This window comes from Podarcis liolepis, assembly GCF_965112155.1.
Source record: "Podarcis liolepis genome assembly, chromosome: 5".
Lineage (NCBI taxonomy): Eukaryota > Metazoa > Chordata > Lepidosauria > Squamata > Lacertidae > Podarcis > Podarcis liolepis.
The window spans coordinates 55,329,346-55,350,264 of record NC_139556.1 but is presented as its reverse complement, the minus strand read 5'-3'; the positions used below and the strand labels follow the sequence as shown (position 1 = coordinate 55,350,264).

The following is a 20,919-nucleotide window of genomic DNA, read 5'->3' as shown; positions in this document are numbered from 1 at the left end:
GGCAGAGGAAGAGAAGTGCAGGGGGAGCGCACCACCCCCGGCAGCGCGATCCTGGTGGGATGCCATCGCGGCTGCCCCCTGCCTGCACTGGGTGCCATGCCCCTGTGGGTGGCACGGCACACCCCCGGGATGCACGCAAGCCTCACCCCCGCCTGCTCTCTGCTCCCTGGTGTCGGACCATGAAGCTCCGCCACTGGCCAGAAGTACAATGAAATTTCAACTCAGAACAACAAGGGAGCTGCAGAGTCAACAGCAAACAAGCTTTGCTCCATTGCTCCATCCATTGTGGCCTTTTCCTACCCACCTCTCCTTCTGGCTCTCCCACCCATCTGAAATCGGACTAAGGGCTTCATGCACCCTTGGAATACAGGCTGCCCACCCCTGCTTTGGACAAACCTTCCACATTTTGCAGCCCAGAACTGAGCCCCACTAAATGCAGTTGGGCTTTCTTTTTAGGAAGTACACTGGAGTCTTTAATCTTAGGAAGTAATAATCAAACCGCCTCTCATGGAGGGGGCACACAAAGAATGGCCTCAGATCAGTGCTTTTTTCTGGGGGCACTCAAGGGTAGGCACCACCAGCACCTTTTTCCTTTCAGATGTTAAAAGTGTGACACTTACTGTAACAGCTTTGTGTTGAATACCGGTACCTTTTTTTCTTTAGAAAAGCATTGCCTCAGATGATGATGATCACAGGGTCCGGGTTGGCTCATGAGACAAGATTCTGACAATGATACTCTATTGAATTTCGTGGACCCTGTTACAATTCCATTTTTATTTTTGAAAATCTGCTCCTAGATTTGTTGAAATCATTCTGCAGCTATTGATGGTGAGGCGTAAGAACATATACGGGGTGATTCATAATGCAGTATACAGTTTCAACGCACTATAAAAAAAGAAGACTATAATATATCTTATGTTATCTGTAACAGAATTGTAGGGGAATGTTTAAAGTTTTTTTTTGAAACAGTCACAGATACATTTTCTGCTTGGAGGTTTCCCCCCCGAATCGTGATCAAAAATGCTGTTGCACAACAGTTACAGATTCCGTTCTGCTCAATTCAAGAACACAACACGCCTTCTCCACTGCAGATGCAGCCATTTTGCCTGACTAGTCTACGTCAGTTTCTGACCAAACTGCGGGAGGCAGTGGAAGACAGGAGTGCCTGGCGTGCTCTGGTCCATGGGATCATGAAGAGTCGGACACGACTAAATGACTAAACAACAACAAGCCTACGTCACTTCCCTCAGTAGCAGAACACAAACTTTATCAGTACATCTACCTCACGGTTCGCAGTTGTGGTCTGTTTTACAGCATCTGGAAACTATACTTCATTATGAATCACCCTGTATTACGCCAAGGTTTTGAAGTCAGTGTCTCTCTCCTTTCGTAGGAACACGCTTAAGAACTGTGTTCAGTTCCTGAGGTCCTCCTCACTGTCCTTTTGCCAACAAAGTATGGCGGTTAGGGACAAGAGAGCAGCCCCTTTTCGGAAGTGACTCCATCCTAAATTATAGAATAGCCTCCCAACAGAGTTTCATCTACCCCTTTGTGTCTTGCTTTCTAATGGACTTGTCTTTTTAATTTCAGCTTCCTGCTTACCCACAGTAGCCAGCCATATGCTTCTGGGAAGCGCACACAGCACCATATGAAGCCCCACCCTGAGAAACTGGTATACAATCTCAGAAGCGAAAGGATCACTTGGATTATCATGGCTAATACTCACTGATAGATGCCCTGCCTTTCGAAAGCTGCTCTCTTGCTAAACAGAGAAGTTCTGGATCAATGTTGTGCCTCCTTGAAAAACATAGAACAGTTGTTTGATTGCTCTTGAACAATCACTATTCCCTGCAAACACCGCCCCCCCCCCAAAAAAAATACAGGGAAGGGAAATTGGTAGAAGAGACACCAGTTAGTTAAGGAAGATGTATTTTCAAATACAGTATTGAATAATTCATGCAAATTATTAATGTGTTTATGAAGAAAGGTGCTAACAGATGCAAATTAGCTGTGTTTCTAATACCGTGTAGGGAGATCTTTAGCCTCATTCTTTCAAGAAGGTTAGTAATGCAGAGGACGATGCAATCACCTCTGGTCAAATGGGCAAGGCTAAATTTTGAAACGACTGGAAGACTTCAAATGTGTAGCCCTCACTAACACTCTTCCCAGGAAATCATGGTCAAAAAGACATTGATGCGTCAAATCCAATATATATGAAAGACTGCCCTCTTGTGGTCTCAGATATAATGACTGCTGTTCCTGAGCAGAATCATACAAGTTTTCCAACGTTTGGAAACCGTTGCCTGTTGATAAATTGAAACAACTGTAGGAATGTGCATTGGCAATCACAAGCCATGTCACTGTCATGTGTTGGTAAAAGAGCAGCAGCTTTCATGCATCACAAATCAGCCCAGAGACAAACCACATTGAGCAGATTTTGTGATGCATGGAAACATCTGTTGTTTGCAGTTTGGATGGGCTGCACAGGAAGAGAGTAAGCAAGAAGAGAGAGACATCCTTGTGTGATTTAGAATACAATACTATACCTAAAATCAATCAGATGAGGGGGCTAATGGTGAAATCCATATTTCGCTGGCCAAATACCAGATACAGTGGTACCTCAGGTAACATATGCTTCAGCTTACATACGCTTCAGGTTACAGACTCCGCTAACCCAGAAATAGTACCTCGGGTTAAGAACTTTGCTTCAGGATGAGAACAGAAATCGTGCTCCGGTGGCACGGCAGCAGCGGGAGGCCCCATTAGCTAAAGTGGTGCTTCAGGTTAAGAACAGTTTCAGGTTAAGAATGGACCTCCAGAACGAATTAAGTTCTTAACCCCAGGTACCACTGTATTTACCACTGAATCGAAGCAAATGTCAATCTGCAGAAAACCCGAATGACATTCAGTGAAACCATTCAGTGGTTTCCCTGGGGGAAAGCAGCAGGACAAGTGGAAGTATGAATGAGTCCTGAAACATGCCAACAGAATGGCTGAATTGGATTGGAGCTGTGGGCAGGACATATGTAGCCTAAGGGAGCAGCATTCCTTCCAGCCAGGGTAGCCACAGGCCTTCTAGGGCAGCTTCTGGTTTGGAAGCACAAAACAAAGTATGCAATTCTAGTCGCAATATGGTAAGTGGTCCTGAAACTCTTAACAACTTGGCTGTCTGGTTGCCAACATTTGCTGTTTCAGGGCTGAAATCCAGCAGGTGAAGCATTTCCTGGCATGGAAATGAATTGATAGGAGAAACTTCACCTTGTAAACTTCTGCCTGCCAAGAGCAGGGCTATTAAGAGGAAATGAGCTCTTCAAAAAAACAAAACCACACTTGGCAGCCAGGAGACACATGACTGCATTGTATACATTTGGCTGAAGAAATTGCATTGCTAAACAGCTAGTGTCATATGAAGAAAATGGATGACTTTTCCTGTTTAAATGTTTGGAATCTTTTGGGTCTCATCAGTATTGTCCTGCCTCCCATATCCTAGCTCTTTTTGCCTGTGTGGTGACTTACATTTCCATGATTAATTCAAGCCATTTTTTCCCCTCTTGAAAAGCACTAAACTGGTGGTTAATTCTATGCAGTACCTTCAGAGATGCAACAGTGAGATCAGAAATACTTTACTGGACGCAGTTTGGGGTACATTCATGATCACAGGGTGTCCCAAGGAAACAGTCCATTTCTGCAATGTTGTTGTGGTGGTTATGCAGGGAAGGCTACAGTTACTTTTTAAAAATTTTTAAATTGTGCTTTAGGCTGCAGTTCTAAACACAGTTACAGTACTAGGAAATAATTTCCACTGAACATAGTGGGACTTATTTCAGGGTAAACATATGTAGGGTTGAACTGTTAGGCATGGAGAATAGAAGAGATATAAAACATCCTCCTTGTTACCGGTTTTTAAAATTGTCACATTGTTAAACAATTAATTAAGGCTTCAATGAAATCTATGCAAAACCTAATGGTTGTTACTACCGTTGCATGGGAATTTAGTTTCAGATCTCTGCTTCTTCTTGTGAAAAATCATACCCCACATTTATTTTTTTTGAAAATTTGTTTTGCTTTTTTTGCTTAGTTACATAAAGCCCTCTCCGCTCAAATATTTCTACCTTGTCCTTCGTCTATGGGCCTAACTATGGTGCAAAAAAGTTGGGACAGAAAAATAGCTGTGGGGCAAAGGGTTAAGCAGTCCCATCCCCTCTTCTGCTTAAAGCTTCAGGTCGCATGGTGATAAGAAGCAGTTGGGGGAATTCACAAGTGCCTGCATGCAACATCTAGTTTGGCTGTGTAGTTAATGCTGTGGTGGCAAACCTGTGTCTGGACTGCACCACTTCACACAGCAAATGGGAGCTGATCTGACTGAAGACTCCTCCACTAAATAACTAACTAAACCTCTGAATGTAAGTAAGTAAGTAAGTAAGTACCATGTCATGGTTTGTTGTACATTGCCCTGAGTGCCTTTGGAGGAAGGAGAGCCATCCATCTGTCTGTCATTTCATCCATCTTCTTCCCCACCTGCTCTAGTGAGCAGGAGCCCAGGCTGCAATCCCAAACAAGCTTCCAGCAAAGTAAATCCCAATGATCTAAGTAGCTTTGGACATTACAGCACTAAGATATTTAAGTGTGCTATGTTTCCAGTGGTGGTGCTACTGCACAAGATTTGAATTCATATCCCACTTGCCATTCACTCCCAAGTTCCCCTTTGGACTTTGAAAATGGAAGCATGAGCCACTTACCACTGTGGATGGCCGAGGGTGCTGTGATATTCAAAGCCATTTCTCAGTCCAGTTTATGGTAAATGTGTGTGGTGAAGCCCTTACTTGTGTGGGATTCCACTTGGCCAGTGCCATGTTTTAATTGGATTGCTGGACCCCATACAGGACCCTGCAATGTGAGTGCAGCATCCCTTGCACCATGGATCCCTAGCATGCTCATGTAGGGGAAGGCATCTCAGTTTAGAGGTTATGCCAGCTACATAATACCCAATATATTTTTGTATGCCTAACATGTTGAAATTGGGCCTCTGTAGATCTCTGCAAAAATATTTGGCTTTCCCTACACAATACTGTATACTTTTCGTGCTTGGATTTCAGGCAGGCAGAGTGGGCGATGCCCCACTCCCTTACTTTACGTGACACCCCGTTCCCGTTTTGAGGAGACCACAGGGAGAACTTATTTGGCCCAAAACTGGGAGACGTCGGGAGAGGAGCTTGTGGAATTAAATCGAGGGCCACCACTGCACAATTCTCTTTGATTTAAACATGGACCTCCTTTGCTTCTCTTCCCTGCCCCCCAGTTAACAAAATGCATGCATGCACAAGGAAGCTTCCTATGTGTTTTGGTGTCAAACCCCCACTTTTGCCTGTAAAAAAAAGTTCTCCAGGACCTATGGTTATTCTATAGGGTGGCAATGAATTCCTGACGTTGATGACACGCTAAAATGGGTGTCGGCGGGAAGACGGAATCCTGACTTGGAATTCAATCCGCAAGGGAGCTTTATTTCCTTATTTGTTTTCTCCATTATCCGCCGCGATTAAAACCCATTCGGAGCCAGGCCGGCTGGTCTCAGCCCCGTCCCAGCGCTCGGCCTCGCCCAGGGGTCTCTCGCGAGCGCGCAACCGGGCGAACGGCAGCGGCGACGTCCTCGCCCTTTTGTGCGGCAAACGGACAGCCATGCCTCTTGGTACGAGGGGGAGGAGAGGGCGGCATTTTTACCCTCAGCGCGGCTGCCTACCTAGCGAGGGCAGCGGGTGCTTTATTCTGTGTCACGTTTCATAAAACCAACTTCGTTTGTTAGACTTTGGAGTCCTAACGAAAGACTTTATTTATATGTACACGCATCACGGTGTTTGCCCCGGTATCCCCTCCGCCATTAATGCCTTGAGTCGTGCTCGTCCGTTGCCAATAGCAACGAAGACTCCCCCCCCTCCACCTCACTCTCCCTGCCTCCGGTTAACATGGCGGCGTCCGGGCGCTGAAGCCGGCGCGCCGCTCCACCTGCCACTTTCTCTCTCTCTATGGTTACCGTGGAGGTCTGTGGGCGGGGAGTCCCGTGACGGGCCGCTCGGTGCGCGGTGACGGCGGCAGGCAGGCGGGCGGGTGAGGCGGACGGTGGAAGCGGCTGTGAGGAGGGGATGGCGGAGGAGCCTCCACGGTAAGGAAAGCTCGGGGGGCAAGAAGGCCTGAGGGCGGGGGGTGGCAGCTATGGGGCGGCGGCAGGGGCAGCTAGGGGGCTGCAGCTGGAATGTGGAGGGAGGGGAGGGAAGTGGGAAGGGCGGCCGTCTTGTAGGGGTAAGGGCAGCCGGGAGGGAGGGAGGGAGGGAGGCGGGCGGCTCGAGCGGGGTATCGGGAGCTTGGGAAGGGAGGCGGGAGCCTTCGCTGGAGGGCGGGGTGGGAGAGGCGGAGGAATGCGGGAGGTCGGCGGGGCTGCAACCGAGGCGGGGGTGGGGGGCTGTCGTTGGCAGCTGGGAAAGGGGAGGCGGCGGGAGGGAGGGCGAAGGGGACTCTGCGCAAAGGTGAGCGCGGAGGGGAAGGGAGGAAATGGGGCTCCGGATCGGGCAGGGGGCGCGTCTGGGGGGGGGGCGCACACGAACCCGCCTTTTCAAGGGGAAAATGGATGGGGAGGGGAAGGTTGGGCTGCAGGGGAAGGAAGGAGAGCAGCTGAAAAGTGGGAGGTTCCGAAGGCAAGGCGTGCGTGGAGAAAGGGGGCGATGGGTGCCAAGGGGGGAGAAGAAGGAGGAGGGGACGCAGTGGCAAGCGAAGGCCCCTCCTGCCTCCCTCCCAAGCAGGGGGTGTTGTTGTTTGCACCTGTGCAATGGAAGCCCTTGTTTAGGGAGGCAGCCCCAGCCGGTGGTGGTGTTAGGGAAGGCTGCTGTGGCCCAGGGAGAAGGGCGAGGCTGCAAGGGGGACCCCTCCGGGTCGACCTCGGGCAGTGGGTGGAGTATGCAGGGGAAAGGGCTCGGGAGGTGGTTGGCGAAAGGGCGCGCGTGTGCCTGAGCCTTTGCGCGTGTGCGCCGCTGCTTTGCTGGCTGCTGCTGCTGCTGCAGCAAGGGTGTAGGTGGAGAAGCCTCTGATCCAAGGCTTGTCTAGGGCTGCTGCTTGTGCTGCTGACAGGAGGCAGGGGTTTGGGCCTAAGAGGCCACAAGGCAGAAGGAGAAACGGCGGCAGCAGCAGCAGCAGAAGGTAGTCGCGAGAAGAAGCAGGAAGCCCTGAACGCACAAAGCACTGACGCCCTTTCCCAGCAGGTATAGCCAGTGTCCTCAGATGGGTGAGAGTTGGATTATTTGCTCTAAGATAAAATGTCTGGTGTCAAGAGAAAGTGTGTACAGTATATACTGTGGAGGAGTGATGTCAATTACAGAAGCAGAGATGGGCAGCTTGTCTTTCACCAAACATGAAGATCAAGGGGGAAAGTTGTTTCAGGGATTTTGACTGTAATCAGCACCACTGTTGTATTTCCATTTTTAACACTGGATGTTGATTCTGAAAAGCCCTGCTTTCCTTTCTAGAGGACGTGTATGTAATTCTTTTCCTATTTCATTGTGATTATATTTCAGTTTTCCGTATATGATTCTACTGTCTTTAATCATCTGGCTATCAAATTTAAAGGATTTGATTTTAGTGATTGCCATTTGATAAACACTAAAGTAGTTTGAAATCTGTTTCCATTTATTACGTTGAACAAATGTGTGTGTCTGTTTGCTAACTGTATAAATACAGTTTTATTTAATGCAGCATGAGATTTCAATGTTGGGTGTTTTGATTTTTTCAAGACTATTTTAAAAGATTTTAAAATGCATTTTTTAAAAGACAAACTTTAATTCAGCATTTTCAGTGCAACATTTCATAATGTAGCTTAAACTGGTATGTAAAATCATTCATTTTTAGTAACTGCATATGCGCATGAAGAAATATGTTTTCACAGGCAAATAGCAATTATGGCTGAGTTTTAATTGTATATCATAGCCTGCCTTTTGGAACTATAAAATTGCTCAAACATAAGTTAAAAGAGCATTTCCCACAATTGACGCAGATTCTTAGTCATTTTCAACAGAGGTTTGTTTTTTTTAAAAAAGCGATTGTAGCCTTAAGTTTAAAATGGGATTAAAAAATAAGGGGAAATACAATCAGCAATCATATGGGGGTGCGTCCTATTGAACCCAGTGAAGTTACCGTACTTCTGAGTAGACTTGTGTAGGATTGCACTGTAAGGCATGCTTGGCATTCTTAGAAGTTACACAATATATGCAGTCATGCTTTAAGCATAAATACTTTCTTGATCTCTGGAGTTCCACCTAGTTCTTATCAATACATTTATTCTGTTTAGTGTCGTATTTTAGATAAGCTGATTTTTCAGACTCCATTACTGTTGACATGGGTTTAAATATTTAGATTGTCTCAGTGATTTATCCCAAGAGCTCTTAGCAAGTAAGATTTCCCAATAGATGGCAGCTGGATTCATTTTAGTTTGTGATAATCATCACATGTAAATTGGTTTGTTGAGCTTTGGAGTTTCTGTAGATGTAGCAAGTGAAATTAACAGGCCATGGTTATTTACATATGATTTGGGGAAGCAGCAGGTTTTCGGGGGGGGGGGGGAGAGCTACTTTGTACTTGGAGCTCCGCTTGCAATAGCTTTAAAATGTAGAAGCATGGCTGGAATTACATGAAAGTCTGCAGGCTCCCATGCTCCCAGTAGTTTATAGATGTAGAAAGTGATTTCCTTATCTGTGCTATGGATTATGATAGAAGTAAGGTTTGTAAACAGTGCTGTCACTGTGTGCAGAGCTGCTGCTAGTTAGTTTTTCCAGTGTTTGCAGATGTCATAGAGGGCAGGGAGAGGCTTGCACATATATTATCTTGATAGTTACAGTATACTATCATGCTGGTTCTTGTTTTAATTGGGTGAGATGGTCAAATTTTCATTGCACAAGTGTATAATTTCTGCAACAGTTTCTGGGTATCCTGATTTATGGATGTGTTCATATTTTCTGTGTGCACTCCTTCAGTTTCATTTGATGATTCTTCTAGTGAGCTCATCCATGGCAACAGTTTCATTTTGACATATTAATTTTGTGAGGCAATAAATTCAATATGTGCGGTGGTATTTATTTGTTTTATTAAAACAGTAGTATCTTGTCCACCAAGGGTGGCTTACAGCATATATAACATTACAGTTCCATAAAACAATATCAAAAAGAAACAGGATCAGCCGTCAAAAATTCATATACATTATCATGTTTCAGTTCTAAGAAATGTGTCCAAGGACTGATATGGATAAACATTCTAGATTGGATCAAAATTAATAAAGGCTTTTGTAAAATGTCATGAGAAGACAATTTTGCAAGAAGAATTTAAGAATTTAATTTTTGAATACTGTAAACACTGTAATATGCTGTGTAAGCATTGGACACAGATTAAAGGTTCAGGGCAGCTCATATATTATTTGCTGGTTTTGCCCAAACTGTTTGTGGTAAAGTTGATCAGATAATTCTTTTCAGATGAAAGGCAATGGCAAATAGAGGTTTTCATTTATCTTCACCTATAGCTTTCATGGCTCACTGGTGTTCATTTATGTATCTTTCCCCATCAAAACTTGTTCCCTGCTACTTTTATTTCCTTCTGTGTTGATTAATGTATGACAAACCAAGCTTGTGCAAGTTTTTCCTCTGTCACGGTCATACAACGCCTTTGTGCAGTATGAATTTTGGTGCAACCCCATCCAGGATAGCCAACTGACTAATTTATTGGACACAGGAACCCCCCCCCCAACCCACCGTGTCTCTATCTTGCCAGGGTTCAAGCTGATCTTGTTCTTCCTCAATTCATCCAGGCATTGGTCCAGGGACTGCACAGCATCTCCTGATTCAGATGTTATGGAGAAATAGGGCTGAGTGTCATCAGAATGCTGATGGGACCTTGCCCCAGATCTCCTGGGGTCTCATCTAGATATTAAATAGCATTGGAAATAGTACCTTGTGGCAACCCATAACACAGCTGCCGGGGGCTACAAAGCACTCTGCTAATCCAGCTCTCTGGACTTGGCCCTGGAGGTAGGATTGGAATCACTGTAACACAGTGCCCCCATTTCCTGTTCCCCAGAGCAGGTCCAGGGGGATACCATGGTCAGTGTCATCAAAAGCCGAGGACAGATCACGAGGCAAGGTCAAACTTCCCTTGCTCTGCTCTTTGCAAAGGTTATCCATCAGGGAACCCATGGGCAGGCCTGAACCCAGATTGGAATGGTTCTAAATAACCTGTGTCATGCCCCACCACCATCCTCATCACCACCTTCTCCCCGAAAGGTGTGTTTTTCATTGGTAGTTCTAGTCTAAGAAATCTAGGAGTGCTGCACCACTGTTTTCTTTCAAGGCAGGAACCCTCATGCAATGCAGTGTTTTTCATGCTCTGGACCCAACCAGTCAGACCACCTCTGCTAGATTTAATGAGCCAGGAGGGACAGGGGTCAAGAGGGCATGCGATTGGATATATTGCCGCCAGTACCTTGCCCACATCAGCTGATTGCATAAGCTGAAACTGATTGCACTCAATTCTGAGACTGGGTACTTCAACTATTTAAACAGAATAAGGGACCAGAGAGGAAAAAGGAGAATGAAAGTTTGTGTGTATGAAGAAGTAGATTGTTGCCGACCAGGAGCCCTCGAGATGTTTTTGGTGGGGCTAATAGTCCAGAACATAGGGAGGGCATCAAGTTAGCAAATGCTGACATGGAGGAATAAATGACAAACCCTCTTCAGTGTGTCAGGACCCAAACACTTGTCTCTGTGTTAGAATTGCTGTGGCTGATAGCTATATTATTATTTCTGTTTTAAAATTCCATTTTGTTGATATGGTAAGTGTCTATGAGTTGATAACATTGTTTCATTTACCTGCACTGCCTAGAGCTCATTTTCCATTAGACACGCCTAAAGTACTCAATCTGGCTTCAAGCAGAAGTATTTTCCAGCATAACATTCTTTTCAGCGTAATATCATTGCTATGTGTTTTTCCAGTCATTATCTCATGAAGCAACTGTACTGATTTTAGGCAGTTCTGTGTTAATTGTGTAGACCTGATGTGAGGGACCGGATCTGGGGTGGGGGCACTTACCTGTCAGATCACTGTGAAAAGGGAGCGAATTTTATGTACATTTCTGATTCTTTCCTTTCATCCTTTGGTCTCCCAAGATGGAACTCAAGATGGGCTGTAAAGGAAGTTGCCTTTACTTATGTTAGTTAACAGTCACATTATTTTTAAAGGCAGTGCCAAACATGATACAGTGGTACCTCAGGTTACATACGCTTCAGGTTACAGACTCCTCTAACCCAGAAATACTACCTCGGGTTAAGTACTTTGCTTCAGGACGAGAACAAAAACCGTGCTCCAGCGGCGCGGCAGCAGCAGGAGGCCCCATTAGCTAAAGTGGTGCTCCAGGTTAAGAACAGTTTCAGGTTAAGTACGGACCTCCGGAACTAATTAAGTACTTAACCTGAGGTACCACTGTAATTGCTTTTATCATTATCATGTTGCTGTTGTTTTTTATAATGTGCTTTCCCCCTCAGACCGCCATTATCTCTGAAGACAATGTGTCCATAGCCTTGTGAATATGTGTGTCCTTTCTGATGCTTGTGCAAATGACCAGTTGCCGTTTCCCAGCATACGTGTGTTCAGTGGGGTAGATGATATGCATGCAACTTGCACACTTTCATAAATGGAACTGGCTTCTATGTGGGAAGTTTGTGCAGTTTGAGGCAGCTAAGTCCATCTCCTTTCTAACCTCATGTGGATGTCAAGAGAGACCAAAAGAGAAGGGCGTGGCAGAAAGAGAAATGGGGGGGTGGTGCCCTGCCCACTTTTGGCTCTGGCCACACCCACCGCTGTCCCTACCTCCACCAAACACCAGCATGCAACCCCTGACTACTTTGAGGGAATGCAGCCCTTGAGAGAAAAAGGATTTCCTACCCCTGCTATAAAGGAGCAATGCCTTTTACATGATGCAAGTAAATTTTGAAATATCTTCTGCATTTGTACTCTCATGACTTACGAAATATTGCTTGCTGCACAGCTGAGTTCATGCTTGCTGTCTAACTGTTGATGCTAAAATATACAGTATTATGTTTATGGAGATTTGCTCAGAGCTGGCAGTGTGCTTTATTAAAAGAGGATTGTGCAGGATGTTACTGCTAATAGGCAAGGTTGCTGACAGTTAGGGAGTACAGTTTCTCTTCCATATATTCCTAATCTATGGACTAGAAAGGATGGTTGGTACCATCTGGAAGAATTAAATGAAATGACCTTTTTTGATAGTCCATGACCCTAATAACATTATTATCCACAGTGGCCAGCAGTGTGAGTAGCTTCCACCAACCCTGCCCTCCCTTAATTGTGTTTTCTAAAAAGACAATAATATACAATTTGTTTCATACTTTAAGAGAGCTCAAACTGACTGGAAAGATCAATAATTATTGAAATAATTGGTGGTGGTAGTGGTGGTGTGTGTTACTGAAAAGATACAGAATTCTGTAAATTATGCTTAGATCTCTCTCTCTCCCTCTCATTTGTCCTCATTTAGCATGCTGATACTGATCAGTGATCAATCGTATCTCTATTGAGGTAACATTCTTGGTGTAAAACAATATTCTCCTCTTCCTCTAGCAGCACAGTTCCTTCCAAATCCATGTGTCTTTAAATTGAGTGGTTAATACCAACTAGGTACTATTTTCTTTCCTTTTTTGTGATAGCCTGTGCTCCTATTGTCCATGCTGACAATCTGTAGCCTCCACTGAACCCTTCCCCCCTTAATTGTATATATAAAAAGGGGATGAAAACATGTAGTACACAGATTTAAATGCAAGGTGACGAAACTAGGCAAACTGCGATTAGGCACAGCTCAAAGTGATTTCAAAATTATTTTGTGATCTAGAAGTGAATATTCGTCACTGGTTTCTGCAATTCAGTATTTCTAAGACTGTTTAGGGTTTAGTAAAAATCCTGATCATGTGAAAAAATTGGTGTGTTTTTTCAATTTCTTTCAGAAATTATGATGGTTGTAAAACACAGAATTTATTCATGCTGAACAAGCTTAGTTTGGGAGCAGTGGAAGAAACTCATGCTTTCATAAGCAAAGAATTTGTCACTGATGACATGTCATGAAGTTTCTTCTTTTGTTTACATGGCTATTTAAAGTTGGGCCAATCACTGAAATTGCTCCTCTTGAGAATGCAGCATTAATGTTAGTTGGACTTGTACCAGCTTGCTGTTTTAAACACAAGTCTGTTGTGCTATGCCCTTTGCAATGAATGCTTGCGGAGAAATTAAAAATAACTTTGAGACTGAAAGTACTAGAAGATACATTCAGGCGACTTAAAAACAAATTTATGCAATGAAAATCATCCTGATTTGGTGATGAGAGAGCGCTGAAGCCAATTTTAGAGAGCTTTCTCTCCAGATAACTTCTTTCATATTTAGACACAGGTTATCAGTGTCCTCTTTATTTCTGATGCAAGTCTTCACATGCTTGTGCAAAGGTAGACAGAAATGCACCACCCACAAGAATGAGGTGTCAGGAGGCTCAGGATAACAGGAGTATAAAAACTTCAGGGAAATATCCCATGGTGGTTTCTCCTCTGCCCCTCCCCCCCTCCCCCAATGTGGCCACACATTGCTGACTAACATAGACTGGAAAAAACAGAAAACGGAGTGGGAGGATGATGGAATGGGGCAACTGGAAAAGGAAGCCTGAGGAAGAGGCACATAGAGATAAAAAGGGAAGAGAGAACTGTCTCATTATCTTGATATATTCTAGTTCACATGATGAATCTGTTTTAAGTGTCCCTAGGGACCGAAGTGAGAATCGCTGATAGGGATCCATGAATCTGAGCATGCTCAGTGGGCACAGAATGCTACCCTGGTTGAGGGTAGGGGTGGGGTGGGGAGATGAAATGAGTGGCTGCAACCTTGGTCAGAAGTGTTCTGCATTGCAACATTTTGTTGCAGAGCCCTGCTGGTAGTAATATCAAAAGACATGTGCTTTTAGGAATGGTTCATGCATTTAAACGAAAGCTTGAATTCTTGGTATATAGAATCTCCTTAGATGGTACACTCTTGGAGGATATATATTATGCAAGCATAATGATTCTGGAAAAAACTGGAGACCCCCGTTCATAAACTGAGTACTGTCTAAGGCATGTCATGTTGAAAATCTCTTCCCTCAAAGTTGTCTCAGTCATTATTGTTACATATTCTGTCTATGGGGTTTGTCTGGCAATATAGCTCCAGCATTTATCTTAAAATATTTATATGCTTTCTGTCATGTAAAACATGCAAGTGGTGTACAATACAGTCAAGCACATGTATACAATATACTAAAAACAGCAACACAACGCAAGCAGTAGTGAGTCTTAAAATTATAGTGGCTGGCATTATGAACCATCAGATGCTGATGCAAAAAAGAACATTTTCAGCATGTGCCTATGGTTCAACAAAGTCAAGGCATACTTTATTTCAGGGGGAAGCTATTACATGGTAAGGCTGCTATCACAGAAGAGGTCCTCTTCTTGGCTTTTGCCAGCTGTTGCCAGATGCAGTTGGTTACACCAGGAGGGTCTCTGATGATGACCACAGTAGCTGGACTGGTCAGTATTGCAGAAGGCATTCACATGAATAGCCCAGCCCAAAGTTGTTTAGGCTTTGTAGGTTAATACCTGGTCTGGTAGCAAGTCAGCAGCCAGTGCAGTTCTATCATTCTGCATTATCTACAGCTTCCGGACCATACATCAGGGTGTCTAGGAATAGCCATTGCTGATGTACTGGCCAAAGCTGTTGAAAGAAACTCCTTGCTCCAGCTGTTGGAGTTCCAATAGCAGTAAATGGCTCTAAAATGGGTGGCTAACTACTGATGCTCATTCTCCCTTCCAAGAGCAGTGCTAGAAACTGGGATAGAAAAGCTATTCACCACATGGTTGCTGCCTATGTACCGTATTTTTCGCTCTATAACACGCACCTGACCATAACACGCACATCGTTTTTAGAGGAGGAAAACAAGGGAAAAAATATTCTGAATGAAACAGTGGACGTATCATTTTTGTGCTTCATGCTGTGGCCACAGACATGTGATCTGATGGTGAATTTGGGGTGACCCAATGCAAAAATCCTGAGAATCCCTGTGGATCCATGCTTTGTAACCACGTTTTTGCACCATTGCAGCCCCAGGCAACAGTGGGTGCGTGATTTTTTTTTGGGGGGGGGACAGGCTGTAGCCATGGACATGCTATGTGCTCTGATGGTGAATTTTGGCTGACCCAATGCAAAGATCCTGAGGATCCATGTGGATCCATGCTTTGTAACCACATTTTAAGTGGGGAGGGAAGGAAAAACACAGAAGGCTAAGAATGCAGGAGAGGGCTATAACGTGAGGAAAGGAAGGCAAAAGTCCCCCCACCCACCCAGCCAAGCCAGCCAGCGTGCGCTCTCTCTCTCTCTCTCTCTCTCTCCCTCCCACCAGCATGACAGAAGAAAGCATTTTAACTGCATTAAGAACTATTTAGCAGCGAAACCTAAGCTTTGCCATCCCTTAAGAGGTACAGACACTGTAATCTTCCAGTTCGCATGAATTTACAGGCAAAACACTGTTTAAGGATTTCATCCTTTTAAATGGAAGAAAGCATATTTGAATGCTGTGTGTCTCCAAAAACAAAAAGTAGGAAGTCAAATCAGAATTTTAAGCCGAACCTGTAATCTCTCTTCCCTTCACATACATTGTTCCCTCCGGAGCAGGGACAGGATAGAGCGACGCTCTGCTCTCCTCTCTACTTGCCTGGAGGGGAGGGGCTTTCCCTGCTCTTTGTTCCGTTTGAGCAAACACAGTAACGAAACAGAGCATGGTGGGCAGTAAGACCCTGAGGCAGAATGCAGGAAAACTGCCACTTCCTGTCTCACGGAGCTCCCTTCTCCCTGAAGCGCGGTTTGATTTTTGCCTCATTTTTCGGCTCCAGGGAGCACACATTCGCTCCATAACACGCACAGACATTTCCCCTTCCTTTTTAGGAGCAAAAATCTGCGTGTTATAGAGCGAAAAATACGGTAAATTGTGTGGCCAATGTGTGTGCCTATAGAGGAAAGTTTTTGCAAGCAATCATTGATTCAATTCCTCAATACTTTAGAGTTTACTAAAGATTCCTTAGCATGATGGTTAAAATGACTCTTACACCCTGCATACAATTTACACCCTTGGTACATAGGTTAGTTTTAGGGTCTATCAAAGTTACCACTTTTATTGCCTTTTTTGTGTGTGCTATGAATGAAGCTCTTATGACCAAAAAGGCGATAAAAGTGATAACTTTGATATTGAATGCTTAAAGCTCCAGTGATGTAATGGTGGGCTGTGTGTGTCGGTGTTCGGGAGACTTGTGAAACTACACCGTAGCTTCTCCCAGTTATTAATAATTAAAGCAATACAAGAAGTTCACTTTACAAACTAGGTTGATGTGCCTTGACACAGTGGGTGGCAAGGAAGCAGAAGCCAAAATGTATGGCATTGCATAAATTGGAGGGCAGCTACGTGTATACTGAAAGGTCTGCCACTACATGAACACTGGAAAAAGCGGTGAATCAAGTTTTGCAGGCTGCAAGATGAATTGGTATGAGGCAGCTGACAAGTCTAATGGCTCAAGTCCCTCAGTATATGACTCTTGCTGAAATAATAGATATCCACATGCCTCAAAACATTGTTTTGGATGTCTGCTATTGTTTGTGTGAAAAATTCTCTTTAAGTACGTAGCAATCTGCTGCACCCAACACTTTCCTTACTCCTGCATATTGCAGCTCAGGTTATCTTGAAGGAACCAGTAAAAGTTTTTAGAACACATATTCTGGTGTTTTGGAGCCTGATGAAATAAACAATATTCTCAGATATCATTTATGCTAAATAGTGGAGGTAAGGCTGTCTGGTTCTAGCATGAAGTCAGACCTGCACTCCTGCCTACTTCTCTGTGGCATTGCTGCTTGCTCCTCTGCTTAGAAGTCATTTTGGCATTAAGGTGTGTGTGTGTGTGTGTGTGTACCTACCTACCTACCTACCTATGTGTATTCATATGTGTCTATTTTGTGTGTGTATTAAATATAACACATCAGCTTCTGTATCCCTTCCTGTATCTTAATGTTGTACTGGAATGCTGTTGGGGATTGCCCTAGCTTTGTGTTGTGTTTCCAATAATTCCTCCTAAAGGATAATAATAATAATAAAATAATTTATTATTTATACCCAACCACTCTGGGCAGCTCCCAGTCAAGTGTTAAAAACAATACAGCATTAAATATTAAAAATTTCCCTAAACAGGGCTGCCTTCAGATGTCTTTTAAAGATAAGATAGCTGCTTATTTCCTTGACACCTGATGGGAGGGCGTTCCACAGGGCAGGCACCACTACCAAGAAGGCCCTCGGCGCGGGATCTCAGTGTCCCGGCAGAACGATGGGGGTGGACACGTTCCTTCAGATAATTGAGCAACATTTGTATATTAATGTTATAGTTCATACTGCTGCCTCCTCCCATTCCGCACTTTCAAACATCCCTCTAGTTTTTATGGGTTGGAGGGAAAAGGAAGTTTCAGAAATATGTTGCCCTTCCTTTAGAACCCTGAAGGCGTTTTCAGGAGGGGAGGTACTGTTGTCTCCCATGGGCTGCTTTCCAGTACTGGTATTGCCAGCCACTGTTGGGGTTAATTATGGTTGTGTGTGATATTATCCCCAGGTGTAACTCTTTGTTTTCTCTCATAGGAATGAATAGGATTCCCCCCCCCCATTCCTTATATGGAAAAGTACAGTTATACCTCGAGTTGAATGTGCTTTGGGTTGAGCGCGTTCGAGTTGCGCTCCGCGGCAACCCGGAAGTAACGGAGCGCGTTACTTCTGGGTTTTGCCGCTCGCGCATGCGCAGACGCTCAAAATGACGTCACGCACATGCACGGAAGCGGCAAAACGTGACCCGCACACGCGCAGACATGCCATTGCGTCTTGCGTTTCGTTTGGGATGAGAACAGGGCTCCGGAACTGATCCCGTTCGCACCCTGAGGTACCACTGTAAAGGCATGCACACCACTCAGGAGGGGGCTAAACTTGCTCTTGGCAATTCTAGTGCTTGGAGCAAGAAGCTGATTTTGCCCCCTCTAGAGTGAATTTGTTAGGAATTGGCACGATACTTTACCTCATATGTGAAATAATATACAGAAATATGGAAAGAATAGTTATCAGTTTTATGTTTGCAGTTGCGATTGAGTTCTGCTTTGGGTGAGTGTACTTGATCTGAACAAATCTATTAGCATGAAGCCAAAAACAGAAACCGGAACCAAGAAGTTAAAAGCTCTTACTGCAAAGTAAGGGAAGCAAATTGTAATTGCAGCAGATGGTATTTTTCAACCCACGCTAGCAATACACTATTTCACTATCGGTTTTTCTTTTGCTTTATCACAATCGGTCTAAACAAGCGCTGTCTGCTTTTTCTCACATAAGTCTAAATTAAAGTTTATTCTTTAATTTAAAAAAAGTTAACAGTGAACACAATGTTTCAAGGTATATTTGGAGTACAGTAAACCTCAAATTCATAGCTTGGGCAGTAAAAGTTTGTTTGAAGTGTAAATACTTGCAGATTCAAAGAGAAAACCTTAACCGAGATATAATATTGCAGTTAAAAATTAATTCTGCAAATGATTTTACATTATTAACCTTATTGCCTGGGCTCTTTTGCCTGATCTATAAGTCATGCACAGCAGAATTTACTGTATTTTTGGTTATTCTCCTTATTCCATGTGTGTGCACATGTGTGTTTTCACACGTGTGTTGGGAGATGTTTAAATGAGATGCTGGAAACTTTATGAAAACAATAGTCCATTAAAAAAACACGAATCAGCCAAATTTTCCATTTAAAAACATCAGGATCAGTTTCAGGTATTCTTATAATAAAATAATGTTATTAGTTTCCCACATTTGTAATGATGTTTCATTTGGCCTCCAGTTGAGGCATGTTCCATCTTAGTTTTAGACCTGTTTGTTATCCTAATAAATCTGATTTACACTGTCCTTTTATGTGATAAGATTATTTAAAATGGCCAACATGTTTCCCAGAGGCCAAGATCCATCAAAGTCAGTTAGTCTAGATGATCCTAACTCGACAATTCTATGATCTCAGTCTAGAATATGTTCTTCTTTAGCATGTAATTCCAGTCAAGGTGCTTATAAACTATCAAGGGAATTCTGCTGTGGTTTTGTTGGAATGGAATTGCTCTGGTTGAATTGGAAGTTGTTCTTTTAACCAGCAAAAGCATTCCTATTAGCACAATGCTTATCTTCTAAAATTATAGTGGGAACAGAGGAGAGAGTGCAAAGGTCTCCATGGCGATAAGCATCTCTGTTCACTTGGTGACGTAGCTATGTCTGTGCTAAGCTAGTTGTTTTCTGAGTTCTTAATGGATAATTGAGCTTGGGAGACATGGGTGCGGGTGCTGTGGACTGCATTTGCAAAATGTGGAATCAGGATTTTTGTGTGTGAGAGGTGGGGTTGGGGGTATGTTAGAAAGAGAAACATGAATTATGATAGGAACATAATATGTGAAGCAGAAAGAAGAAGGTGTGTGTGTGTGGTGTTGTTGTTTTGCAAGAGTTTGGCTTTAGAAGTTGTGAATGCTGCCGTTCCCACCTGGCATATACTTCAGTTGTGATGTTTTTGCACAAGGAGAAAGTTTGTGTTGCATAATCACGGTGAGGGGAGTCAGAAATTCTCAGTTCTAAGTTCAAATATGTTAGGAAAGCCATTATATTTGAGTTAGCCCCCTGTCAGTGGTATGGGGATAATACTGAGCAGCAGTCCACACACTTTTGCAGGACTTGGAAGCCAGACATTATTTACAATCACTGCTAACACTTTCTTTCCTCCTACCCTAACACTGGGCCCTCATTTTAACTGGTTTTGGAGAAGGCCAGGAACAGCACAGGTCTTCCTCAGTGCTTCTAGCTTTCCTGGCATGTCTTATGCAAAGTGAGACACGAGAGCCTGCGTTTTCCCCAAGTTCTCTGCATGCATGCATGTGAGGGTAGGTGTGGGCTGTGCTGCCTCTTGCTCCCAGAATAAACTGAGAGGGTTGGATCCAGACTAAGTTGAACTTAGTTCCAGTTGAAATGAACAGAACAATTATTACTATTGTTATTTATTACATTTCTATACCACCGTTCCTCTGAAGATCACATGGTGGTTCACAGCATAAAAACACAATAAATACATACCATAATAACAAACAAAAGCAACAACCCCCACCAACAATTTAAAAGACCATAGATTGTTAAACATGCCTCCTGTTGATTTCAATAGGAATTAAGTTCAAGTAATTTAGGATAGGCTGCATTCAATACAGCATTAGGCATATTGCTCCATCAGCACACATGTTTCTCCTGCCCAAACATTTTCTCCTTCTCCCTCCTCTGCACCCCTAAACCTGTTCTGGGGTTTTACCCAACCCTCTGGAGCAGATTTGGGGTATGTGCAGGGGCAGGAGAGAGGGGAATCCCATTGTGGCAAGTTATAATTCTTGTGCTAGCACAACTATTCAGTAGAATACTGCTCACTGTCTCCAACCCAGTGCTTTCTGCTAGGCTTTGAGGGCTCTGTTTCTGCCTCTTGATGCTGTGGATGGTGCAATGTGATAGCCAGAATTAAATGTAACATCACTACTGGTGATCATATCTGTGGTCCTCTCATACTGACCTGTCATACAGGTCTGCTGTGGGCATTATTGAAAACTTGTCTTAAGGCATTTTTGAATACTGAAAACTGCTGTCTAAATGTTGAATTACATTAAGGCTAGAACTTTGTTTAAGAGATTCTGCCTGTTTTTACAGGGTTACTTTGTACTCCCTCTGGAAATTCTTAT

The 20,919-nt window shown here is 43.8% G+C and overlaps 1 protein-coding gene across 5 annotated transcripts in view; it reads left to right on the top strand.

Moving 5' to 3' along the window:
- Window positions 1–5,943: 5,943 nt before the first annotated feature.
- Window positions 5,944–20,919, top strand: part of SHOC2 (SHOC2 leucine rich repeat scaffold protein) — a 50,760-nt gene continuing 35,784 nt past the window's right edge. Inside the window, exon 1 of one of the 5 annotated variants that reach the window (XM_083504966.1) lies at window positions 5,944–6,157. The gene's annotated coding sequence lies outside the window, so the exon portion shown is untranslated. Of the gene's footprint in view, window positions 6,158–6,440; window positions 7,271–20,919 lie in introns of those variants that run through there. The other 4 variants (XR_014526635.1, XR_014526636.1, XM_083504968.1 and 1 more) reach the window with 4 other exon arrangements.